We start from the raw sequence: 25,982 nt of genomic DNA, 5'->3' as shown, positions 1-25,982 counted from the left end.
TAAGTACAGTGTATATAAAGAAATTCCACCTAAATTTCTCTTGAGCTTGGCGCTTCCTTCGCTTTGGTTTCTGCTCTCTCTTTCTAGTTCTTGACACCAGCTCCATGAGCCTCGTATCATTGATCCTTTCTGTCCCCTTTACAATTTGGTATATCTCAGTGAGGTTCCCTTTCTTAGGCCAAATCCTGCCCTCAGATGTGCGTGCCATTTTCCCATTGATTTCGATGAGAATCACCTACATCTGAAACCAATTTTTGGCCTTTAATCTTATCTATTTTAAAGAATATAGACTCATAGTAGTTTTCTGACCTTTTTTAATAATTAAGATTCGCACTCTGTACTGTTTTGGGTACCTTTCCCGGTGTATTTGATATTACAGGCTGGACAGAGGATTCCACACTGCTAAGATAATTCCATATTTCCCTTCATGTATTTTCCCTTTCTCTTGCCACTGCACCAAAGATTTGAGAGTTTTCTCTTCTATAAATCACACTTATTCAATAATTCAGAAATATCAATGCTATTATTCCTTCATGTGTCTTTCTTGTTAGCCTCATCTCTTAAATTTATCAACACTGAATAAGATAGGCTACTTTTATGACTATGCATTTAGTAGTGTATTCTCTATCTCTGTAATAATGGAGATGAGTGTTTTCCCAAGGTTTCATAACACCAGATAATGTCATTGCTACAGAGAACTAGAATAAAACAGCTTTGGAGGAGCATAATATTTAATTTTTTAAAGTAAAAGTTTATTTAATATATAAGGTTAGAAATCTTAAGAAGCAGCATGACAAAATAGGTATAAACGCAAGACCGTTACCAAGTAAAGACAATAACACCATAATGATTTACACTAGAATGGCAACTATTTTGGCAGTGAATTCAGTACCAGTAAATGCATATGGAAGATAATTGGAATGTTATTTCTAAAAATACTAAAACAAACAACTTCTCCCTCTCTTTTGGCCTAATCCTACAAACATTTACACTCACAATTAACTTTATGGATTTCAGTAGTCATCTGGAAGTCAGTGGGACTACTCGAGTGTGTGTTTGCAAGACAGGACCCGTAGCTTGCTGCTCTGTCTATTTGGGAAGTATAAGTGACAGGTGAGCGGGGGCGAGGAGGGTGAGGGTGATATGTATATGTGCTCTGTGTGGTTTGGCAATAGTTCTGCTTCCTAGTCTAACTTTAAAAATTGTGGAATGGCAGAAGTCTGTGTTAGTCTCTTCTCTTGGTCAAAATTCATTTTGGGGTGGGGAAGATTGGTTGTTTTCTGCTAGAATGCAGCAGATAACTATTACTTAGTTGTGAATCTACTTATGTCACATTCTTAATGGTGGCAATGGAAATAGAAGTTCCACTGGGTCATCACCAGGGAGGAAAAACCACAGGGAAAAACCCAAACAAACAAGCAAATGACCCAATTTCCAGCTGCAGATGGTTCTAGTGAATGAAACCACTGTAAATAACTGTAGCCTCTGCATTTTCAAAGCTCCCCAACCCTGGTATGAGAGAAAAATTCCCTGGAGGGAAAACTAGGGCTTTGTCCTCTAAGGCTGAAGAAGGAGGTATGGGCAGTGTAGCAAAAGGGTGGCCGTATGGCTCCCCATGAGGAATATATTCATCCCATGAACTGTCTGGCCTCTCCCATTGCCTTGGCCTTCAGCAGGCCTTGTACCGGATTTGTTCATGCTTTGCCACAGGAGTAGTGATTTGCCATTAAAGTGTCTACAGCATGCTTCATGTACTATAGAGGTTCTGCACCAGTGTCACAGATTTGCCTTGTCTTCTTTCTGTATCCCCAACTCCCAGTCCATCCTCCCCAACATCCCTTTTGTGTTTTGTTGTTCTCAATACTCCCTGATGAGAGCGTGCATACCTCAGTTTGAAAACCACTGCTGTAGAGTATCTGAGTATAGTTCAGAGTGCATACACCTACACTCCACACCTCTTAAGAACTTGCAAATTCAATCAAGAAGGAGAGGAGGAATATGGTAGGTGTTAAGAAAGAGAACAGAGAGAGGTTCATGGTTCCTAAAAAAAAAGAAGAAGGATAAAACTGCCCATAACGATGAATGAGAAAAGAGGAATTGCTGGTGGTGAGTGAATAGTTCTGGAATACCATTCAGTATATTGATTCCTATAAAAATTCCCACAATTAGAATATAGCTAAAGTGGAACTCCAGAACTGAACCTCTGACATGTATTGTAGCTACAAAGTCTTACTGGTGGTCTGGATCGACTGTGAGTATGATCAGAGGTAAAACTTTCACCCTATTACACAGTCTGTTTCACCAGACAGACCAGGAACAAAAATACATGCAAAGACTATGCAAGTACTTGTGTCAATTTTTGCTTCAAAGCAGCCTATGATCTTTGAGATATCCCAGCTTAATAAGAGACCAAGCAGAGGTAGAAATGGTTTGACAGTCTGTGGCTTGCTGAGCATTGCACATTCAAAGGTGTGTTAAATGATATTCTTCACAACAAGTTGGTTTGTGGGGCTACCTACCATACTCCAGCAATACACCTGTGCCTATTATCTGATCCAGAAGAAATTAAGTTTACATGGGAGTTGCTGCAATAGAATCTCAAGCACTGAGTTCGTGCAGTGCTAGAAAACTGAACATCTCTAGCAAAGTATCAGGTTCTCAGCAATGTTTCAGAGGTGGAAAGACGATGTGCCAGCAAAATGTTAAAAAGGTATTGAACTTGCCTGTTGGCAGAGGAGCATGGGTGTAAGGAAGACTGGTGCTGGTAAACAGGAAATCGGAACAATAAATTATCACTGAGCCATGATGACTACTAGAGGGGATCAGAAAAACTTGGATAGAACCATACTCTGTTTGAATATGCTGTTCTGTCAAAATTGAAACACCTTGCAAAGTTGGGTTGATTTCATATGAATTTCTTTTAGAAGAAAACCAGAAAAAATAAGAGTTCCAACAATTTTGAAATGTCCAATTTCTGCATTTTCAGAATGAAGTGTTTTGATTTTTCATTTTGAATTGATCTTTTATTTTGTATTATATATTATAATACAAAATTTTTAAATGTCAAAATCAAAACAAAACTTTTGGATGAAATTTCAAAATTTTGGGAGTTTGTTCCAATTCAAAATGAAGCCAAAATTTGAAATTTTGAAATCTTATATGAAATGGAATTTCTATCCTTCACACAGCTCTAATGATAAGGGAAAGAACTAGTATACTGTGAAGCTGAACCAGAAAAAAATAAAATAAAGATACGGTCTTGCAAAGTGCTGAGTGCTTCCAACTGGCACTGATGTCCCAGGAGCCACTAAGTATCTTGCAGGACCTAGTAGAGAGAATACCTCATATGATAAAATGATCATGCACACTCTTACCATGGTTGTTTACAGTGTGTTGTAGTTGTGTTGGCCCCAAGATATTAGAGAGACAAGGTGGGTGAGATAATATCTCTTTTTGGACCAACTTCTGTTGGTGAAAGAAACAAGCTTTTGAACTGAGCTTCTCGCTATGTCAGAGCTTCACAACCATGCAAGGATCAAACCTGGCCTGACACTGAACCATAAAACTTATCTCATGAACCAAGCCTATTCAATCTTTGCCTTTTAACCAAGAGAAAAGGCCAAGAACGCTAATCCAGAGACCAGGTAGGAGAATGAGAAGTTTTTTTTGGTTGGCAAACACCGTAGTTTGAACTCCCTACTCCAGCTATGCTAAATTATCTAATCTCCAGAAAGCAGCAGCCCATTTTAATCAGTCATTTGGAGGGCTGGTCCAGTGCATGTCAAAAATAGTTGTCACTGCCAGGCATAGAATGTCACTCAGATGAGTAAGGCAACAAATAACTCTGCCGAGGCAGGAGCCATCTCCCAGTGATTGCGATTTTAATGAGTAATAGCTGTGGTCTAGAGTTTTAAGTGACATAAACTACACTGTGTCTCTTCCTAAGGATGGATCCCACAACTTAACAGTTATACAGACAAGCTTACAGCACGTTTTCAATTGTCTAGCCTTCTTTGAGGTTCTGAGGGGAAGGTAATTCCTAATGTAGAAATTGATGAACGGTAATGTAAATAATAATGTTTTAGCCAAGTGTTATACATGGGGAAAAATCACCATAGCAATCCTGCTTATTGTTATACAAGAAGCTTATTGCTTAGTTTCTATGCCACACTTACATCCTCACTGCCTGAGTTTTGTTAGAAAAGGTCAGATTTTGAGTAACTGCTTGATGTTATAATTAAACCTAATTAACAAGTAATTCAAGGAAGAAGGCTGCATAGTCATAAGATATGAGTTTTTGTGATGATAAACTATCAAAGAAAGTTAGAGCAATGTGTGCATATTAGGTAGTTAGAACGCCTCCCAAATGAAAACCTGTATGTTTAAGTTTTCTCATTTCTGAAGACATGTCTTTTGTTTCTGGACTTCTTTTTTTATATTTTCATAGCTTCTTAATTTACTCTTTCAAAGCAAAACAAAAAACCCTCCAACTTATTAAGGAATTCAGGTGAAAAGTAAATTGTTTAAAGAGATTTAGAATATACTATAGAGAACAATCATAAGTCGCCAGTGGAAGAAGAAAAAAAATCTAGTAGCCTTTTTTATATGTATAAAAAAGTCAATATTATCAAAATTTGTCATTTTCCACAAAATATTGTACCTTCAAATTATTTTTAATTGTATCAAAATATGAATAAAATGGTTATAGAAATTTTTCATTTACCAAAACCTGGTTCTTGTAAATGAAAAAAAAATGTTACATTTTCAATAATGTCGATTTGGGGGGTAGTGGAGAGATAATTTAAAAATGTATTGCCTAAAATGAAATATGGGTCTATTTCCAATACTTTGAAATTTCAAAATTAGTCATAAATATAGCTTCATTTTTTCTTCACACAGTATTTCTCACTTTGCCTCCTAATATTAAAGAAGATACTCTCTTCTTTCTCACTGCTCATCTCTAAAGATCAGGTAACAATCTTATATGTAAGAATGAGTGCACTTCTCCTTGTGGAGTAAAAGAGTATGCCATGTTTTAAAATCAGGAATATGAACAAGGTATCAAGTGTATGCCTTCATTTATTTTATAACAGGGTTTTCTTTCAGTGTCATTAATAAACAGCAAGATCATCAGTTACTTCAAAGTGCTTTCATATTCCATAAATTATTTTTTCTGCAGCAAGAAAATGGAAGGACAAGTTGGTAGAAACCAGTAACATCATGACTCATCTTCTATGGGATCTCTTCAAGAGGTCTTAGGGTAGCACATCGACTTTTTATATAGATAATAGTTGGAGGATATAGATGGGACTCCTTTCTCCCATCAACCTTCTACAGTACTGAAAAGTCATTAATGGATCAGCTTTTTATAAAGAATATTGCAAATATACAAAAGGTGGAATTTCACCTGGTAGATACTTTTTCATCTGGTGTAGGGAAAGGTTATTTTGCATCTATAGTTCTTGCAAGGTGTGATAGAATTTACAAGAGTGGCTGAAAGTATGTGCATCACGGTCAGAAGTGTTTGACATTCTTGTGTTTGCCTAAAACACTGAGAACAACTAAATTAAAGCCAGCCTGTAGAAAGGTGTAGATTTCTTCATCCTTGATGGCACATACGACATTTGCTGTCATTGACCCTAATCCTGCAAAAAGCTACACATATGCTTAGTTTAGTGCACTGTGAATTCTTTCATTGAGGTCAATTAGATTATTTGTAGTGTGTAAAATTGAGCGCATGCTTAAGTTTTTGTAGAGTCGAGGCTATTATGAGAAATGCTCCCAGTTCCACGCGCAGGGCCAGGTAGGCAGGCAGAGCTTCAGAGTCTCAATGTGTGGATGAGAGGATGGTGTAGAGAGGAGGGGTTTATGTTCATTAGGAACTGGGGAAACTTTTAGGATGGGGGGAGCCTATACAGGAGAGATGGGCTCCACCTAAACCAAAGTGGAACCAGACTGCTGGCACTAAACATTAAAAAGGTTGTAGAGCAGTTTTTAAACTAGGAGATGGGGGAAAGCCGACTGCTGCAGAGAAGCATGTGGATCGGACACAGACTTCTCTTAGAGGAGAGTCTGATGTTAGAGAATATAGTCAGGAGCAGAGGACGGAAGAGGATAATGTAAGGGCCAGATCAGATGATAAACAGTCACATAAAAAAGAATCTGGCACATCAGAAAAGGGCAGACAAATAAACAGGGACAAGTTTTTAAAGTGCTTGTACACAAATGCTAGAAGTCTAAATAATTAGATGGGTGAAGCAGAGTGCCTTGTGATAAAGGAGGATATTGATATAATAGGCATCACAGAAACCTGGCGGACTGAGAGCAATCAATGGGACACGATCATTCCGGGGTACAAAATATATCGGAAGGACAGAACAGGTTGTGCAGGGGGAGGAGTGGCACTATACATGAAAGAAAATGTAGATTCAAATGAAGTAAAAATCCTAAGCAAATCCACATGTTCCATAGAATCTCTATGGATAGAAATATCATGCTCTAATAAAAATATAACATTAGGGATCACCACCTGACCAGGACAGTAATAGTGATGATGAAATGCTAAGGGAAATTAGAGAGGCTATCAAAATTAAGAACCCAATAATAGTGGCGGATTTCAATTATCCCCATATTGACTGGGAACATTTCACTTCAGGACAAAATGCAGAGATAAAATTACTTGATACTTTAAATGACTGCTTCATGGAGCAGCTGGTACGGGAACCCACAAGGGAAGAGGCAACTCTAGATTTAATCCTGAGTGGAGTGCAGGAGCTGGTCCAAGAGGTAACTATAGCAGAACCGCTTGCAAATAGTGACCATAATATAATAACATTTAACATCCCTGTGGTGGGAAGAACATCTCAACAGCCCAACACTGTGGCATTTAATTTCAAAAGGGGGAACTATACAAAAATGAGGGGGTTAGTTAAACAAAAGTTTAAAGGTACAGTGACTAAAGTAAAATCTCTGCAAGCTGCATGGGCGCTTTTTAAAGACAACATAATAGACGCCCAACTTCAATGTATACCCCAAATTAAGAAACAGAGTAAAAGAACTAAAAAGAGCCATCGTGGCTTAACAACCATGTAAAAGAAGCAGTGAGAGATAAAAAGACTTCCTTTAAAAAGTGGAAGTCAGATCCTAATGAGGCAAATAGAAAGGAGCATAAACACTGCCAAATTAAGTGCAAGAGTGTAATAAGAAAAGCCAAAGAGGAGTTTGAAAAATGGCTAGCCAAAAACTCCAAAGGTAATAACAAAATGTCTTTTAAGTACATCAGAAGCAGGAAGCCTGCCAAACAACCAGTGGGCCCTTGATGATCGAAATACAAAAGGAGCGCTTAAAGACGATAAAGTCATTGCGGAGAAACTAAATGGATTCTTTGCTTCAGTCTTCACGGCTGAGGATGTTAGAGAGATTCCCAAACCTGAGCTGGCTATTGTAGGTGACAAATCTGAGGAACTGTCACAGATTGAAGTGTCACTAGAGGAAGTTTTGGAATTAATTGATAAACTCAACATTAACAAGTCACCAGGACCCGATGGCATTCACCCAAGAGTTCTGAAAGAACTCAAATGTGAAGTTGCGGAACTATTAACTAAGGTTTGTAACCTGTCCTTTAAATTGGCTTCAGTACCCAGTGACTGAAAGTTAGCTAATGTAACACCAATATTTAAAAAGGACTCTAGAAGTGATCCCAGCAACTACAGACTGGTAAGTCTAACGTCAATACTGGACAAATTAGTCGAAACAAAAGTTAAGAATAAAATTGTCAGACACATAGAAAAACATAAACTGTTGAGCAATAGTCAGCATGGTTTCTGTAAAGGGAAATCGTGTCTTACTAATCTGTTAGAGTTCTTTGATGGGGTCAACAAACATATGGACAAGGGGGATCCAGTGGACATAGTGTACTTAGATTTCCAGAAAGCCTTTGACAAAGTTCCTCACCAAAGACTCTTATGTAAATTAATTTGTCATGGAATAAAAGGGAAGGTCCTTTCATGGACTGAGAACTGGTTAAAAGACAGGGAACAAACGGTAGGAATTAATGGTAAATTCTCAGAATGGAGAGGAGTAACTAGTGGTGTTCCCCAAGGGTCAGTCCTAGGACCAATCCTATTCAATTTATTCATAAATGATCTGGAGAAAGGAGTAAACAGTGAGGTGATAAAGTTTTCAGATGATACTAAGATACTCAAGATAGTTAAGACCAAAGCAAATTGTGAAGAACTTCAGAAAGTTCTCACAAAACTAAGTGATTGGGCATCAAAATGGCAAATGAAATTTAATGTGGATAAATGTAAAGTAATGCACATTGGAAAAAATAACCCCAACTATACATACAATATGATGGGGGCTAATTTAGCTACAATTAATCAGGAAAGAGATAGTGGAGTCGTCGTGGATAGTTCTCTGAAGATGTCCATGCAGTGTGCAGAGGCGGTCAAAAAAGCAAACAGGATGTTAGGAATCATTAAATAGGGGATAGAGAATAAGACTGAGAATATATTATTGCCCTTATATAAATCCATGGTATGCCCACATCTTGAATGTGATGTGGTCTCCTCACCTCAAAAAAAGATATTCTAGCACTAGAAAAGGTTCAGAAAAAGGCAACTAAAATGATGAGGGGTTTGGAGAGGGTCCCATATGAGGAAAGATTAAAGAGGCTAGGTCTCTTCAGCTTGGAAAAGAGGAGACTAAGGAGAGATATGATAGAGGTATATAAAATCATGAGTGATGTGGAGAAAGTGGATAAGGAAAAGTTATTTACTTATTCCCATAATACAAGAACTAGGGGTCACCAAATGAAATTAATAGGCAGCAGGTTTAAAACAAATGAAAGTTCTTCTTCACGCAGCGCACAGTCAGCTTGTGGAACTCCTTACCTGAGGCAGTTGTGAAGGTTAGGACTATAACAGTGTTTAAAAGAGAACTGGATAAATTCATGGTGGTGAAGTCCATTAATGTCTATTAGCCAGGATGGGTAAAGAATGGTGTCCCTAGCCTCTGTTCATCAGAGGATGGAGATGGATGGCAGGAGAGAGATCACTTGATCATTGCCTGTTAGGTTCACTCCCTCCAGGGCACCTGGCATTGGCCACTGTCGGTAGACAGATACTGGGTTAGATGGATCTTTGGTCTGACCTGGCACGGCCATTCTTATGTTCTTATGAGGAGGGATAAACTCACTGGACATCACTATTTGATCTTAGGTAGAATTTCTAGCATATTACTGAAATTTATTATTTCTTTTTAAAGATTTCGCTTGATTAAATCTGGTTAATGAACAGGAATCTGGCTGCCTCTTGCTAAATATAAAGCAAGATAATTTCAGGTAATTTCTCACAAAAATACTTTTTTTTTCCCATAAAAAATATTTTTTGTTTTCTTATATCCATGAAATGGTGGATTTTCATGAAAGTTCTGAAATTTTTTTCCCATGGCTTGTCATGTCATTTTGACAAGGAGCAATGTCCAGCCCTGCTTGAATATTCCCTTCTGTTCTCACCTCCTCCCTGCTGCACTAGTGGTGGTCTTGCTGCATGTTGCACAGATGTTTCTTCCAGTCAACTCCATGGTTGTTTTTCAAGTGGCTTCTTAGAGCAAATGTTTCCATGTGTGTATGCTCCTTCTTTCTGCTGACACCTTTTCTTTCTATACAAACAATCTGCTGCTGTCTTTCAGATCTAGAGAGAGAATGCCCCATTCCACAGATGCTGGTTTCCTTTTAGGTTCCTTGGCATTGGTACACATGGTCAGCAGGCAATCCCTCCCTTCTGTCTGTTCCTCATGACTAACAGTGTTGATGTTTTGTTCTTTCAATCGTATTTCCCCCTGTTACCCTTACTCAGACTGCATTTTTTTATCTTTCTTGTAACTTTCAACTCTCTTTGTATTAGTGGCCCAGATGGAATGTCTTCATTTTTCACTACAGCTTGGAAGAATTTTTTTTTTTACCCAAGTCACCACAAACTATTGGCCTGTCATGAATTTCATTTCTTTGATGACTGACAACATCTTGCTATTTTTTTGTTTTTGTTTTTTTTGGGGGGGTTGAGTGGGGGGGTTACACTGATTAGTGCAATTAAATTCACTTTCTTTAGACCACCACTGCTCTTTTCCTTTTTTTGTGTGGTGCTGCTCAGAGTGGTGAATTACTGGATGACTTAGAAGAGATGAGTAAAGAACAGACCCTAGTGATGAATGAGAGGATCTCCTTTTTAGTTCTTGTGTGTGGTAACAGCTATAGATAAGATTGCCTAAACAGTTCTAAAGAGTCCTTTTCTTTTGCTTATAAGAAAGCAAAAGGTTGTCAAACCTTTCATTTTTACAGCTAAAATATTGCACATAGTCACTGACCAAGGGTAAATTATTCTGAAAATTTGGCTAAATTTGGTTCAACAACTTTTCAATGTGAAGGCAGTGAAAAAAAATACACTTTGCCACCGTGACACATTTTTGCAACCTTTTATGGACAGCTCTAGTGAGTCATTCATCATACACATCTAACATGGACATGAGGGCCAGATTGTCCATGGTTTTTTCCCATCTCCTTCTTTCCTCCAGATATCTAAAGAACAGGCAGGGACAATCCCTCAGTGACTATACTGGATGGTAAATAAGGAAGGGATATTTACAGAATGACCTGGGGTTCTATGGCACCTGCCTTACTCTGGGACACATTTACTTCAGTTGCCACAGTGTAAATTTGGAGTAAATCCATTGAATATGCCACTGAATGAGCCAGTTGTCCTGCGGGAAAAATATTATGTGATCATATAATTAAATAATGCATTGTAACACATATGCACAAGAGTTAAAGTAAGAGCCGTCAAACACTCCAGCTTATCAAAGTGCTACCAAAGTGTTTGGGGGCAATTATTGGAGAATACTGTAGTATTTTATTTTATAAGAGCAATGAAACAATATATAAAGGTTAATATAATTTTCTTTTCTTTATTTTGATAAAAATGTAAGTGTACTTTGGAAAGAAATAGATAAGTTATTTAAACAGCTGTGTTTTGAAGTAAATTTGGGTTTAAACCAAGAAACATTTACAGTACCTGACAGTTTCACCTTATAAATGTGGAATGGCACTCATTGTTTTGCAGGTTTATGTATCTCAACAGAGCTGCATGAATACTTCCAAATATATTCACAAATTCACTTTTCCAACCAAATTTAGTCACTTTTCAGGTATATTTGGTGAATTTTCACACTGTGAACCTCTTAATAGCTCTTTGTAGCCATGGGGAACAGAAATAATATATGTGATTTACACAGTGCAAAGAGTGAATTATAACTAAAAAGTATGAATTAACATTTCCATTCCTCACTCCCAGACATAAAAACTAAATCAAGACCAAATGAATGTAGCATCAAGATCACATCGTATGACTGGATAGTATTAATGCCAGCCTTCTACAGATTCATGTTGTAATGCTATTCGGGATTCATGTATGTGTTCTCACATTCCTCAGGAGCCATGATCACTGTGACTATAAACAACAATCACAAACACACTGGGAATGCCAGAGAAGTGAAAGAATCATAGCTTCATTGTGTCTTTCTTTGGTGATAGGATTATGGAAGTAAACATAACACAGAATATGTCAATATTTTACATAGAAAAATCAGAATGATTAATTATATGGAAAAACATGGAGTATTCTAGATTTTTCTGAGTAAAGGAATGATATACCTATGGTGCCTGGAAAAGCCTCTCCTTAAATGTGCAATATTTGTGCTTTATATGTTGTGCTAGTAATATATCTGAAAAAAAATTATTATTTCACAGACTTCCTGTACCTCAGAGATTACTTTTGTCAGCAGTGGGCCAAGTCCTTGACCAAAGAGGAGGATCATGGGTACAGACAGAATGGTTGGTGGCATGGACTTCTTTCAGTGCCATTTGCAATACATGCATTGTAATATATTAACTACATTACATAGGCCTATGTACCCTTCTAACATGGGCAAGTTTTCAAAAGATCAGCACCCCAAATTTGGGTCTGAAACTTCGCCATTTCTATTCTAAACTCACATATATATGGGAATAAACAGTACATCGCACACATATTTACCAACATCGTCATCATTATCTTAATGATTATGGTAGCACCTAGGAGATCCAGCCAAGGATTTGGGTCCCATTGTGCTGTAAAGAAAAATAACAAAGAAGACAGCCTCTGTTCTAGAGAGCTTGTAGTTTAGGGGTGAAGTTAATGGCAAAACTTCCATTGACTTCCTTGGGGTGAGGATATCACCCTAGGTTAGACACGACATGACAGGTAGATAAAACAGACAAATAGGGTGGGCTGGGAGATGAGATAACAATAAAATGAACAAAGTTTTAGCAGAATAAGCAGTGAAGCAAAACTGGCAGCTTGTTACTTGCCTAACCAAGTATATTTACATCATTATATAAAATATAGAGATGTGTAATATAGTGCACATAGACAAACATTTGTAGTTATAAGGAATATGAATCCTTTTGTTTCATTTTGTAGCATTATAGAACAATGAATAGTGAATACAACCATTGAGGAAGAAATTCCTTGACAGTGTTCAAATGCCAGCACTCATCATCATAACCCACACAGAAAAGAGACTTTACTCCTTTTTACAGTGGAATTGTTTTTATAGCAAATGCATATTTTTGTACTAGACTCTTTCAAATAAAAAATGATGTTATGAAACATACGCACATTTGTATTTTTATGGGTAATATAGTTTTCCTAATAACCTTTTCAGGGCAAAGATTCTGCCTGATTTACAGAAATGGAGTCTCTGTAAATTTGATTAGGCATCTAAGCACATCAGCCTATCTAGCAGCCATGTACCTGATTATACATAGGTGTGTTATATGAGGGCAGTTTAGCTTGGATCATATCATGGCTCTAACCAAAGTGGATTTAGAGATAATGAGCTTGCATCTTAGAATACTTAGGATTGCAGCATGCTCTCTAAACTGATGATGCAGCAGCTGCATAATGCAACAACGTAATTTATTCATGTAATATGTACAATATTGCTGTAATAAAAAGCCCATTGGTGGTTCCTCTAATTCTTTATCTGAACACGCTGTTATTGGTAGCTATGTAAGTTAATATTTCAACACTTCAATTTCTGGCTATTTGCAAATCCAAGCTATAATATTTTAAAAGCTAAAACATTTTATACAGTGTGAGCTGTACTTTGAATCTGCCTGAACTGAGCTTAGTTCTTTAGCTTGTGAACAATACATTTTGTGCCGATTTCAGAAAACCTGGAAATCACAAAAAGAGAAATGACAAATAAGAGTGGATAGATTCTGAACTTGGTACAAAATATGTAGTGTTTTAAGTGTGGTATATGAATCGTTTTTCCTTTTTCTGAAAAGGAAGTTTAGACAAAATATTTCAGAAAGATGTGCTTGGTTTACACGAGAATAACTACGACTGCACCAAAATGTGCGCTGGCTTACATTAAATAGCGTTTTTTTTTGGCTTATAAATATAGCAATGTTTATATTAAAGGTACTCCTCTGAAGTAAATTTTAATAGGCATATATTAACTTTCAACAAGAGTCTACATGTAAAGACAGTGATGAAGAGCATGACAACAGAATGCTTGAAAATTAATCTGCCAGTTTGACCCAGTAACCGACATGCATACTAAAACACTGATGTGAATTGAAAATAAAATAACCACGCTTGACAGATATAATAGTTTAAGTGATTTCAAATTAACCACATCCCACTGACCGCAAGTGAAGAATGTGTTCATTCTCCCGCAATGAAACATGCTCTAGGGACTCATTATATAGAGTAGAGTAAGTAAAACCAGAGTGGAGTAATTGATGCTGAGGAGGAAGGAAGAATGACAGCTATTTAATGATTCTCGAACTTATACATAAAGATACCACAAGCACTTAATATATGATTTTTCTCTCTCCAATCTAGAAATATTATAGGCTTAAATCTATATTACGTAGTAATTGCAACACTTGATATAGCTGTTAGGAATAATGAATCATGGCAAAGATGCATCAGCCAATCCATGGAAAGAGTGAATAACAAACAACCCTGTACCATTATGTGTATATGTATGATGTGACACATTTTGCAGTGGTGTGATGAAGTAAGGGTATGATATGTACTTAATCTATCTATCATCATAACTGTTTTTTAAATATTAAAGATTTCCTAAACAGTTTTTGAATAATCTAAAAAATAATAAGCATTTGATTTAATTTTATGTTACTTGGATTTTTTTTCACATACGCTAAAAACTTTTTTACAGGCAAGTTACAAAAGCACAAGAAAGAGATTAATAGATACATAATGATGAACGGTAACAGCTAGTCAGCTGGGGTCAGCAGGGCTAAGTCCCACCAATAATGCCATTACTCTATTATGTGGCTGATGTATCGCAAGGTTCCTGCTACCACTGAAGCCTCCTGGTGTTGCTGCAGCCACTAGAGGCTTCTGTGACAGGGCCACCCGGAGGGGGGCAAGTGGAGCAATTTGCCCCGGGCCCCACAGGGCCCCCCACGAGAATTTTTTGGGACCCCTGGAGTGAGGTCCTTCACTCCGGGGGCCCCTGAAAACTCTCGCGGGGCCTGGGCCCCCGGAACTTCTTCCGCTCTGAGTCTTCGGCGGCGGGGGGGTCCTTCCGCTCTGGGACCTGCCACCGAAGTGCCCCAAAGACCCGCGGTGGGGGCTCCTTCCTCCCCGGGACCCACTGCCAAAGTGCCGGGTCTTCTGCAGCAATTCGGTGGCAGGAGCCTCTCGCCGCCGAAGACCCCAGGCCCCCTGAATCCTCTGGGTGGCCCTGTTCTGTGAGGCTTTTTCAGTTCAGTCCCAGAATCAGAGTATAGGACTGACTTATAGGTACCCTGGAGCCTTTGCTTTTCCTTGTTACTCGTAGACCCATCAATTATATTTGCTGCCTCTCACTACTGATTATGAGTTGCACAAAGGGTTTATAAATAATGGGATGTCATTTACTTCTCGGCATCAATGGTAAGACTGCCAGAAAGAGATGTTGGTTAGCCCATATTGTGATGATGGTTTCATAAAGTAGATGTGTCTTCACTAAACTGAAACCACCAACAATATTTGTAATTGGCTGCCGAAAGCCATCAGTTAACAATGATTACTGGCCATTACTAAGGAAATAAGTTTGACACCAAAAACGCTGCATAAAATAAAGGAGGAGTCATGGAAATTTTCATTAAAATCACTGGGTGGAATTCTGGTCCCATGAGAGTTTTGCCATCGATTTCACCAGGGCCAGGATTTCACTTACTGAATTTTCACCAGTGTTTTTAACCTCTAAAAAACTTGCCATCCAGCCCTTCAGTCTGATGTAATATGGACAGTTTACAGCCTTCATAAGAACATAAGAATGGCCTTCAAAAAGGAAGGTTCACAGTGAAGTTCCAGACTGTGGGTAAGGGTTGGCTTTCCATTGCATGGGCATGGCATGACGTCCTCCTGTTGCCTAGTTATTCACCTCATCCAAAGACAGCACGTCCATAATTGTATCTCCACCCAATACAATGCTTAACTTTTACTCACTACTGGCTTTAAAGCTTTTTTCCCTGCTTGAGTTGACAAGTCCAGACCCATGGGAGGTGTTTGTTTAAGCAGGCAGAAGATGTCCCTTGCTCCCCTGTACAGGTTAACTGCCTCTCCCCTGCTGGTGCATAATGTAAACCATCTTGTTCTTAGGGTATATCTTTGCTGCAATTAAAAACCCACCGTTGGCCCATGCCTGCTGACTCAGGCTCATGGGGCATGGTCTAAAATGCTGTTTAATTGCAGTGTAGACGTGCAGACTTGGGCTGGAGCCCTGGCTCTAGTACCCTGCAAGAGGGGAAGGTCCCAGAACTCGGGCTCTAGCCTGTGCCCAAACTTCTATGCCACAGTTAAACAGCTCCTTAGTCTGAGTTCCGTGAGCCTGAGTCAGCTGGCATGGGCCAGCCATGGGTGTCTAATTGCAGTGTAGACGTTGGCCACACCACACTGCACCTGGCTGGCAGACTGAAGGGAATAATGCTTTATGGCTGGGGAGAGAAGAAAGAGGCAAACTGCTGCAAAAGAGGAGACGAGGGGTGACAATGACTCCTCCCCTGGAATCGGGATGGGCAGGAGGGTTTAAAAGGGGCAGCCCGTGCGGAGAAGCCCCCTTTCTCATGGAGTAGGAAGGAATACAGTGACCGGATAAATGGATTGGTACAGGACTTAAAAAGGAGATGTTGGTTAAAGGAACAGAATGGCGAGGGGGTTGGGGACTCCCATGATTGGTATGGTAGGGAGCAAATTCCCCTTTCTTATAGCCCACCTTAACCCTCCTATGCGGGGGAGGAATGGTAAGGGCCCAGAAATTGTTTGGCTGGAGGACCTGAATGGGAAAGAAGTGTGGCTGGTGCAAGCTCCCCGAGAGGTTATTGAATGAACACGGGGTTACCTGCATGACACATTTTTATGTACTGGGTAGTCCCAGCTACCTGACAATAAAGTTGCAGCCTGATTATAACTATATGTAATGCCTCCTGTCCTTCTTTTGGTATAGTCAGACAATCCCTCTGTAAACCTCACTACAAAGAGACAATTCTTGCTTCCTTTTAGGAATCGAAATTAGCCCTTATGATTGGTGAGCTCTAGCACCACAAGCATATTTTAAAGGTACCGAATCATACCGCTAGCTATGAAATAGTTTTAAAAGTGCAGTATAAGCTGGTAGGATGACTCAGCTGAAACAAAACAGCAACATTCAGTGAGGTTTACAATTATAAACCAAAACTAGATAGAAGCAAAAACAGCTCCCCCTGCCCAGATGTTCCCAGGCAACCCAATGTTCTGCTCCCTACAGTATTTCCCCTCCGGTCCCAGCAGCCTTTTCCCAGAGCACCCAAGTAAGAGGAGGGAAAAGTAAAGCTGGAGTTAATCCCTTGTGTACTATGGGCTAGGCCATGACCCTGCACCCTATCACATGTAGCCATTTTAGCCCTCTGTATAAAATATCTTCTCTGAGCAATGATTTTATAAACGAACATTTAAAAAATAACTTAGTCAAAGCAAGGAGATACACACATTCTTGAGATAGGCACATTCCAGAGAGGTGCTCAGACTGCCTCAGGAACTGGTCCTATATCTGCATGCAAAAATGAGGTGAATTGAAGAAGACCCAGTAAGTGAAAATATGTTTGGGCATCTATGCAACACTGCAAAGGAATCAGCATATTATAGCAGAATACTATAGCAGTACCATCTGTGCCACTGTCTGCAGGTAAAGCAAATGCAATTTTAAAATAAAATAAATAAATAAAACTCTTCAGTTAGTAAAAAAGACTGCGTTGTCTCACTCTTCTCTCTTATTGTTTGCCTATTTCACCCAGTTCTGCACACCTTAAGGCCAAACATGAGTTGTGATAGGCTGTCATGCAGTTCTGATATTATAGATGAAATTCTTCCAGGAGCAGCATCTGGCTTGTTTTGTAAGCTCCGCAGTCATTCGTAGTGATGGGGTTACATGTGCCCTAGGCCTTGTCAGATGGCTAGGCTTCTTTTTCTCCAGGGTTCACTTTTTTTAATTCATCTTTGATTGTGAGGAATTTATGCTCTACATTACATGCTTAAGTTACAGTTATTTTGCGGGTTTTTTTAAAGACCATTCTTTTATAAATAAGGCTGTTTGAAAGCTGGCCATTTCTATGCTGGATTTAAATGTATTTTTCTTAAGGGCTCATATTAGACTTCTTTACAAATGTGGAATAAACTCTTCTGTGTCTTTCTTTACAATACTCTACCTCTTTTCTAGAGTATTCCTTGACCATAGAGTCATAGGAATTAGTGATGGAAATGACCCAAAGCTACCTCGTCCCTCTAGCCCTGATAATGCTAATGCAGGGTTGGTCTCAATGGACCAGAGAGATCTTAATATATTCCCAAGTATTTTGTCCAATCTAATTTTAAACAATTTAAGCAATGAGGTTTTTACCACTTTTCTGGGAAATTCACAATTTAGTAATCCTCACTCTTGGACATTTTTTGGACACTCATATTTTTTTTTATCTATCTCATCCTTTATCCTACTCTTGGACATTTTTTGGACACTCATATTTTTTTTTATCTATCTCATCCTTTATCCTACTTATAATTCTTCACCGTTAGTCCACTCTCACCACTTTCTGTCTTTAAAGCAAGAGAATATACCTGAAGGCAGTATTTGACTCGCCCTCAGCCGGGGTAAATCTAAGCAGTTCCATTTACTTCAGTGGAGCTACATTGATTTACATTAGCTGAGAATCTGACCCTATGTGTTTAGCTTCTTCAAATACTTGTATATAATTAGCATATTTCCCTTTGCTATCAGTTTGCCAGGTTGAATTTATTTAGTTCCTCCAAAGATTTACAATCCAAAGGCCACCATTACTCACATTAAGTAGTACATTACTCAATGAGTAGTCTTACTGAATGGGATGGGATGGAGAAGGTACTATTCAGTGTGAATAAAGGCATCATAATCTGACCCCCAGTGAAAACATATAGACAAAATATGAACCAAGGAGATGGGGAAGGAAATGTGAGATAATTGTGGGTTGGGCAGGGAAGTATTTCTTCACACAAAGCACAGTCAACCTGTGGAACTCTTTGGCAGAGGATATTGTGAAGGCCAAGATTATAACAGAGTTCAAAAAAGAACTAGATAAATTCATGGAGGACAGGTCCATCAATGGCTATTAGTCAGGATGGGCATGGATGGTGTCTCTAGCCTCTGTTTGCCAGAAGCTGGGAGTGGGTGGCAGGGGATGGATCACTTGATGATTACCTGTTCTGGTCCTTTCCCCTGAAGTAGCTGACATTGGCCACTGTTGGAAGACAGGATACTAGGCTAGATGGACCTTTGGTCTGATCCAGTATATCCGTTATTTTCCTTATGTTCTTATGGGGTAAGTAGAGAAACAATTTGTAGGCAAGCAGATGAAGTAAGTGGTGTGAGATTGAGGATGGAAGAATCAGCATACATAGTGAAGTTGGATGGATGATACATAACGTAGCATGATAGATGCTGTTATATTTTAAAGTATTTAAAATGTTTATAGGGAATAGAGAAATTTTTGAGGAATTGTGTGGACAATGAGGTGACTGAAGCTGCACAATTTCTAGGATAGAGTGAATGAATTGATATATTAGTGTCCAGAGAGTTGGTTGTGATCTAGGGGTGGCCAAATACTGCAAAACAGGGTTCACAAATATTTCTTCAAATTGCTAGATGTCTTCATGTTTTTGCCCCTTTTTATTCACTGTTCCTAGACACTTGCTCTAACTGGGGTTGATGATTGTTGTTGTTTTTCTTTTTGCGGGGGCGTATGAGGAATGACTGTTCTTCATATGTGTACTAGAATTTGTGTGTGTTTGTTTTTTGCTGTTAACCAATCACCATTCATTATTCTTTACCATTTTTCTGTCATCCAACCAGGTAGCAGGAGAAATATGATGAAACTTAGATCACAGAGAGTAAATAATAGAAAGTGACTAAATGAAGTGAACCATCTGAGAACAACCTATAATCTGAAATTTGTTCACATGAACAGCTCATAAGAAATAATGATTTGTCAGCAAATCTGTAAAAAACAAAGTTGGCTTGGGAACAGATTTTATACCAAGAAAAGAGCTAAGCTCATTGTATATAATATTTTTACAATGAATAATTTAACCATCTCTATTGTGAACAAAGGTAATTAGCCTGCAAGGCATTGCATTGTATGACTATTTTTTCTGTGTGCTCTCCTCACAGGCCACGCCCACAAGACAAAGCCAGTTCAGAAGGCTGTTTTACGCAGGAAGAGCCATGGATTGATTTTTGTGTGTGATGTGAAATCAGCAAAATGTATCTTTGTGCCTGCTTTTGGTGCTTTGTCTGGCTACTATAAAAATGCTTCTGCTTTTGGGGAGCACTGTCAAAGATCTCCCCATTCTTTATCTTTTCTGCTGTAGCAAATAATGACTGTTAAGTTTTTCTGTATAATTTTACAGTGATGTGATTAATCACCCAGCTGAACAACAAATGGATCTCTGGGACACAGTTTGTGAACAACTTGTAGTCTGAAATATGTTTGCATGAAGAATTTGTCAATTTTAAATAACAAATTTATTGGTGAAAATCAAAGTTTTTGTGAATAATTTGCAAACAGAAATTGGGCCAGAGGCTTTGATTAAACTGTTCACTACAAGTAGTTCACCCAGATGCAGTCCTCATCCATGTCAGTTGACTATTGCAACTCTTTTCTCTATGGCTTCCCCAAGCTCCAGCTCTAGCGATTTAAGCCTCTGCACAGTGTTGCTGCCCATCATCTCACATGGATATCTGTGCACATATAAGTTAGGACAAATTCATTCCTCCTGCAACTTCATTGACTTCCGTGCAAATTCCTCTTGCATTCCCAAGATTCAGTTCTACACTATAACACCTCCTCGACCTGGGGAGTTCTCCTTCTCCTCTTTACTCTGCCACTGCACACAAGCTCATGGTGCAAAAGCATCTTTGATGTCACTCCTATAATCTGGAACAGCTATTTTATATCTCTGTGCATCCACAATGCCCCATTCTATCCCAACTCGCCTTAAAGTACACCTTTTCTGTCATACATATGCCTCTGAATTTCCTGTCCTTCCATTGCCCTCATGAAATGGTTTAATTTATTCACCATACAATATCTTTAAACACTGCTCACACTAAATGGTTTCTTGTATTAGTTAACCATACCTGCTCTTTTAGGTCACACTCTGTTTAAAACATAACAAAATAAAGTCACATTTACTGTCTCATTGGTCACTGTCCTTTTTTTCCTGCCTGCCAACTGTCTTTCAATTCTGTATTGTAAAATATTGTGTGACTGATTAAAAGGAACACGTGGAAAGGATGCATGGTTTGTGTCTCTTGGTTCTATGGCTTGCTCTGATAATGACTTTGGGAGAGAGCTGTGATTTTCTGCTCACTACCATATACACTCACCTGCATTCTCACTGCATACCCTTCTGCCACGCCTTCACCCCCCCAAAAACCAACAACTTTCTTTTAGTAATTTTAGGTTTGATGTTTGAAAAAGCCACATACAATTATGGTCTGGATTTGCCCACACATTTACCACCACTTAGCATGCAAATAGATTATTTGCTTATTAAGATGGATGTTCATTAATTAAACTGGTTACACAAGCATGGACATTGAAAGCATAGATATTTTTGAAGTTAGGCCCTTTGTAACTAAAGTAAGAAGCAGATTCCATGAAATGATAACTGAATTTATTGAAGATGAGCAGGTGTGAAGGAGGACTATGGTGGAATAGGACTGGAAGGAAGAATGAGAGGGGGAAGAACCATTATTGTAGGATAGTGTCTATTTTCTTGAAAAAGTTCATTGGCAGAAAAGGACAAGTGTGGAGTGGGAAGAGGGATGAAAGAGAGAGTCAAAGGTAGAGAAAAATTGATGATCGCTGATTTCACAGGAATAGATTAAATAGTACTACAGGATCAGCAAGAGTAAACCTAGACATTTCACAAAAAGTCCTTTCCCAGAAAGCACACAATGGAGAAGAGGTCTGGACTGGCATGTGGAGAGATCTGTCTTACCTATTGTCACAGAGGGGGAAAAAACTCAATAAGAATTGAGGACACTTCCTGCATATACAGCAGAATTTGATGCTAGTCCTAGAGGGAAATGAACTGGGACTATAGCTGGTCAGGGGATGTTTTGACTAATTGTTTTTTCATTGAAAAATGCCAATTCGTCAAAACTGAAACCGTAAAACAGAGTTGGGCTTGATGAATTTTCTGAGTGGAAAAAATGTCAGGGAAAAAAAGTTCATAAATTGTTAAAATGTTTCATTTTGATATTTTCTAACCAAAATTCCAGCTTTCTAGTTCAAAATGACTGTAAGATAATTTAGACTGAAAAAGAAATTAATAAAAAAAGGTCAAAATGAAATTACAGAAACTAAATGTTTCAACTGACCTGAACTGATAAAAATCATATTTTTGGTTTGCAAGTATTTGAGATTTCAACTTTTTATCCTGATCTGAGACAGAGAAAAAAAATTGTACTGTCAGAAATATTTGTGGGCTTGGAAAATCATTTTCCCACCCGGACTTGCTGGGAGATTATTCCCATATCTGAGAGGCTGTCTTGTGGCAAGATCAATGCTATATGGGTACATGAGGTTGTATTTTTTTAAGACAAAAATATGAGTGCTTTTTCCTCTACTATATATAAATTGTGGGTCAAATCTTGCTCTTAACTTGTCATGATGTGCTTCATATTCATTTCAAGTAAGTGGTGCCAGTTGGTTAATATATCAATAGCAGGGGAAGAGGGTGGGAGCATGCCAATGTTTAAACATTCATCTTTTACCTTTCATTGGACTAAGTGGAATATAAGTAGATGCCTTTGAATTCTAGAGAAGACTCTTCTTCAACCCACTCAAACCCCATTTCTTGTAGAAAGGGATTGTGGCTGAACTAATTTTTTTCATTTTGTCTGAAGAAAATAATCAGGAAAGTTAAACATAATGATTTCACACCGTGACTATAATGCAAACACATACTTTAACCATCACTGTCTCTGCTCTATTCAATGACCAAAAACATCAGTGTTGTGTACCGAAACATTACACACGGCATTACAATTAGAAATGTGCTGAAGTGTTGGATTGGGTGTTTATTTATGGTCCATGAAAAATAAGATTCTATGTGCTTCTTATGTACAACTAAATAGCCAAAAGTAGAGTACTGAACATTTCAGAACCCAGCAGTCACTGTGAGAATGACTTCATTATTCTCTGAAGGGTTTTTTTCCCAGCAGAGTCTGGTTGCTAATAAACAATAACTAACATTACTGAAACCTGGAAACAAGAACTTGAGCAGGTCGAACTTGATTGGAGAGAATGCCCACACAGCAGAAAAGGCAAGATGCTTTGGGAATGCAAGCCACCCAGGGTTCACAATAGAAACCCTTACTGGAATTGTGCACAAATGTTCTCCCAAACACCAAAACATATTGTTCATAGTTCACTAAAAACCAAGCAAATAAAAAGACCCATTGACAATCCAACCACCCCACCCAACGCTAGCCATATTTGGTTGTTGGTTCAAATATCCTAGAAAAACAAAAGCAGCTTTCATAGGCATCAAAATGTCATAATGCTGCAATACACTTTTACAGAGCTGCATGGTGCTGCTCATGAATGTTCAGGATTTTTTGTAATCCACAGAATATCACCATATTTTTGTCTAACACTCTGCCTGCTGGCAAAAACACAGTTTCATTTGGGATCTAATTTTATTATATCTATTTTCTCTTGCTAACATTTATGAGCCAAACTAGTAGTTTAAAAGACCTCTAATCCCTATGTTTTATAACCCTCCCATTGCTGGGTATGTTTTCTCCAAATTCTCCTCACAGAAATATTTGGTATGGGTTTATCTGGAGGCTGGAAGTACCACCAATAGGTAATGCTATTTTTCAGAAACCTACTCTGGTTCAGAGTTTAGAAGCAAGGGAGTGCAAAGATGGGTTGGTTGCTGACATTTGTATGATGTCTTGTTCATAGAAAAGGAAATAGAAGAACAATTTTCTAAGGCTAATTCCTCAGCTGGAGCTAAGAAAATTTACACCAACTGAACATTTAGCCTTTTAATCATTATTTTGTTATTGACTCATACAAGAAATCATATTTTACTGATGAATTGTTGAGGTAAATATTATTTAATATATCATATATTGTATCTTTACTTTAACTAAAAGAATTTGAAGGCTCACATTTTGCCTGGTTATCAAGTATTTCACCTATTTGCTATGTGAAGCTTGAGTGTCTTGTCCTTTGCCAGAACTTGCAGGTTGGTTTTCCAAGTGGATTCAGATTTCTTCCAGAGTGATCAACAGATTTCTGGTAATACTCCAATTAAACACGCGTCATTGGCACTGATTTTCCACATGATTATCTCAAATAGCCTTGGAAAGGCGCAGAGCTGTCAATCAGTACACAATGGATGCAGGTCTGTACAACAGTGTTTGTTGAAGAGTGGAAGACAGTGCTAGCTTTTCTTTGCTTTTAAAGTGCTTTGCAAGATATGTAATTATTGCTTTATTAGATTCATTTCTCAGTGAGCGTGTTGAGAGTAATTCAGGGCAGTAGAGCAAGATACAGAAAAATATACTGAACCAGACCAAGATCATTCTTCACATTTTTATATGGATGTCAGTGATTGTTTTTAGTGGAATGATAACTTCAGTGAGGAATTTTCATTCAGAAGTTAAGTGACCAACTTTTTTCTTTTCTATATAAGTGCAATGGGAGTGGCACTTGGAGGTAATAATGGTGCAGAGAATCCTAAATCCTGTGAACCTGATTCTGACCTGTGCCCCTCAAGAAATGCAGGCAAGCAGTGGATAAGGGCAGTAAGGGGAAGGTGAAAGTGCCTTTATGCCTTCTTTGCTTTTCTGGGATCCTGGCTGCCAGGGGGAAGTTCAGCCTTGAGAGAAATCTAGAGTAGACCATGGGGCTGCTCTAAGGGTGTGTCTATACTTCAAACTGGTGATGCAATTCCTAGTTCAAGGAAACATGCCTGTGCTAGCTCTGATCTAGCTAGTGCACCAAAAGTAGAATGTAGTGGATACACCCCCAACTCACAAGGTAGGTGTACATGTGATCTGTAATAGTCCCAAGGGACATTCTGACAGTCAAAAATTCACTCCACTAACTATAAATCTCAGACTGTCAGTGGACCATGAGGAGGTGAAATCACACACAATTCAACCAAGGGATATCTAATTTATTGAATGCAAGTTATTTCTGTTTGTAAAACAAAAAAATGTATAAGCTGCAAATATCATTGTCATAATAAGTTTCATGAATCTTGAAGCTCCCTTCAAGTGCTGCAAAGAATTGAGCCATTTCGGAATCTCTAGAGCATTTTCATGGAACTTGTACAACTAAACGCTGAGCTTGTATGTTGGCTCCACACAGGCACAAGGGTTTGGCTACACCGTCAGTTGCAGAATTAGAGCCCTGATTATCAAGCACATGTCAATAATAGAATTTATGCAATAAAACCAATTGGCCCCTCTCTTGGCTAGTGTAAATCAGCATTTTACACCAGCTTAGAATTTGGCTCATTTTGTTCTGTAGTAATAATATGGCACTTGGCTCATTGTAGTTCACATTTTTTCCCACGCTTGCATGTTTAAGATATCTATTTTTTTAGTTCAGAAGATGAAGAAAATGGTATGTTTGTGTAGAAGCCGAGTCCAGTTGCATATGCAGATAGTCCAAGAATTTAGATACCAGATATGGAAAATCTTCTTTACTCTTCATAAAAAAGTTTAAAACAAACATCCTCAAAAGAGAAAACAGAAGGAGGGTTGCTGTACTTGATCCTGTGTTGCATTGGATATGCATATGTTGTTGCAGCTGCTTCTGTTCAAGAGAAAGTATAGCTCTGTAGCTTTAGGTACTGGTGATGCACTGGAATGAAATAGTCAAGTGTCAGATTCTGATTATTAATGTGCTACAAAACCTAATTATAAGGCATAAGAAATAGAAAAGATTTTGGAGACAGCAAAAGGCACAGGATTTGGTTCAGATCAGTCACAAATCACCAAATACTGGATTAAATTCCGGAGTCACTTACTCAATTATTATTTGCTTTTTTTGCTTACTTGTTTGTTGCAAGGGGTCTTAGAGTGGAAATCCTACTGAGGAGCACAAACTGTAGAATAATATCTTGTCACTTATGTCAGGATACTGAAAAGGGGTGTAAAATGAGACTATATAGCTATAATTTTGAGGTTGCAAAGCAAGGGTCAAACTGTACAAAACCAATGATCAAATAAATGTATAGTTTTCTATTTTAGTGCAGCTCAAGGCCCGAGTTTCTACATCCATGAACATTCATCCTTTGGATTCTCTGCTGAGGCTCCCAATA

The 25,982-nt window shown here is 38.4% G+C and overlaps 1 protein-coding gene across 2 annotated transcripts in view; it reads left to right on the top strand.

The window, feature by feature from the left end:
- Positions 1-20,838, top strand: part of ZIC4 (Zic family member 4) — a 253,895-nt gene extending 233,057 nt beyond the window's left edge. For both annotated transcript variants that reach the window (XR_007776028.1, XR_007776029.1), the window contains one exon: positions 19,798-20,838. The gene's annotated coding sequence lies outside the window, so the exon portion shown is untranslated. The remainder of the gene's footprint in view (positions 1-19,797) is intronic.
- The last annotated feature ends 5,144 nt before the right edge of the window (positions 20,839-25,982 follow it).

The sequence above is a fragment of the Gopherus flavomarginatus genome, chromosome 8, assembly GCF_025201925.1.
Source record: "Gopherus flavomarginatus isolate rGopFla2 chromosome 8, rGopFla2.mat.asm, whole genome shotgun sequence".
In the NCBI taxonomy this organism is placed as follows: Eukaryota; Metazoa; Chordata; order Testudines; family Testudinidae; genus Gopherus; species Gopherus flavomarginatus.
The sequence above is the reverse complement of the archived record's forward strand: the minus strand, read 5'-3'. Positions and strand labels throughout refer to the sequence as shown.